The sequence below is a fragment of the Primulina huaijiensis genome, chromosome 10 (genome assembly GCF_012295235.1).
Source record: "Primulina huaijiensis isolate GDHJ02 chromosome 10, ASM1229523v2, whole genome shotgun sequence".
Taxonomy (NCBI): Eukaryota; Viridiplantae; Streptophyta; class Magnoliopsida; order Lamiales; family Gesneriaceae; genus Primulina; species Primulina huaijiensis.
This window is the reverse complement of record NC_133315.1, coordinates 7415066-7417073: the sequence shown is the minus strand read 5'-3', so window position 1 is coordinate 7417073 and position 2008 is coordinate 7415066. Positions and strand designations below refer to the sequence as shown.

The 2008-nt window shown below is 28.9% G+C and overlaps 1 non-coding gene across 1 annotated transcript; it reads right to left on the bottom strand.

Moving 5' to 3' along the window:
• Positions 1-340: 340 nt before the first annotated feature.
• LOC140987039 (small nucleolar RNA R71) lies at positions 341-451 on the bottom strand. Its single transcript, XR_012177041.1, has one exon. It is a non-coding gene; the product is annotated as a small nucleolar RNA R71 (small nucleolar RNA).
• Between the last annotated feature and the right edge of the window lie 1557 nt (positions 452-2008).

Below are 2008 nucleotides of genomic sequence, written 5' to 3'. Positions count from 1 at the left end.
GGCACCATATGAACCCTATTAGAACTAGTGCCCCATCTTGTTTAGTTTTTCCTCCTGATGCATCTAATTTCAACTTTAAACCTCAAATTATTCAACTTTTACCAAATTTTCATGGCTTAGATTCTGAAAATCCATATTTACATCTAAGAGAATTTGAGGAAGTTTGTAACACTTATAATGATCAAAATTGTAGCATGGATATAGTTCGATTAAAGCTTTTCCCTTTTTCTTTAAAAGATAAAGCTAAAACATGGCTACAAAATTTGAGATCAAGTTCAATAAGATCATGGGAAGAAATGCAACAACAATTTCTCAAAAAGTTTTTTCCTTCCCATAGAACAAACTCTTTTAAAAGACAAATTACTACTTTTTCTCAAAAACAAGGAGAAACATTTTATCAATGTTGGGATAGATATAAAGAATTACTTAATACATGCCCACATCATGGTTTTGAAACATGGAGAATAGTTTCTCACTTTTATGAAGGTCTAATACCTAAAGATAGGCAAATGATAGAATTCATGTGTAATGGAACTTTTGAAGATAAAAACCCAAATGAAGCTATGGAGTATTTGGATTCATTAGCAGAAAATGCTCAAAATTGGGATAATATAGGCACAATAGAACCACCAACAACTAAAATCAATAATTCAACAAATGGGGGTGGTATCTATAATCTTAAAGATGATATAGATATTCAAGCTAAACTTGCATCTTTAGCAAGAAAAATTGAGTCATTAGAAATGAAAAAGAGTGGTCAATTAAAAAGTATTCAAGAAATTGTTTGTCATATATGTGATACACATGATCATGCTACAAAAGATTGTCCAACATTACCTTCATTTAAAGAATGTCTCCATGAACAAGCAAATTATGTTAACAATTATAAAAAACCAATACTAGATCCTTTTTCAACATCATATAATCCTGGATGGAAAAATCATCCTAATTTTAGTTGGAGGAATGATAATAATGCACAACCCTCACAACAATATTTTCAAAATAACCAAAATCATCAAGGTTATATTCCTTATGTTACACCTCCAAGAAAAAACTTTGAAGATGTAATTCATGCATTTATCCAAAAGCAAGAATCTATCAATATTCAAAACAGTCAATCTATGACTGATTTGAAAGAAACTCTTGCAAAATTTGCATCTGCACTTAATATTCATGAAAAAGGAAAATTTCCATCTCAACCTCAACCTAATCCTAAAAATCAAAATCAAGAATTAAAAAATGAAAAAATTGATCAAATAAAATCTGTTATTACCCTTAGAAGTGGTAAAATAGTTAATGATCCATATAGTAATGAAAACAAGGATCATTTAAAATCAAAGAGTAAGGATGATAATCCTGATACTTTTGAGAATGATGATACCTTAAATTCTAAAAATAATATGTTGAATGATAAATCATCTGAAATAGTAAATGAATCAAATAAACCTCCACCATTTCCTCATGCATTAACAAATCATAAAAAACAAAAAAATGATTCTGATATCTATGAAGTTTTTAAACAAGTAAAGATAAATATTCCATTATTAGATGCTATTAAACAAGTACCTTCATATGCAAAATTTTTAAAAGACTTATGTACTGTGAAGAGAAAATTGCATGTGAAGAAGAAAGCATTCTTGGCTGAACAAGTAAGTTCTATTCTTCAAAATAATTCTAGTTTAAAATATAAAGATCCTGGTTGTCCAACAATTTCATGTATTATTGGAGAAAATAAAATTAAAAAAGCTTTGTTAGATTTGGGAGCAAGTGTGAATTTACTTCCTTATTCAGTTTATGAAAAACTTAATTTAGGAGAATTAAAACCCACTTCTGTTACTCTCTTACTGGCGGATAGGTCAATCAAAATACCTAGAGGTATTGTAGAAGATGTGTTGGTTCAAGTTGATAAATTCATATATCCTGTAGATTTTATTGTTTTGGATACACAACCAATAGAAGTACATAATGAAATTCCAGTAATATTGGGACGACCATTTCTAGCAACTTC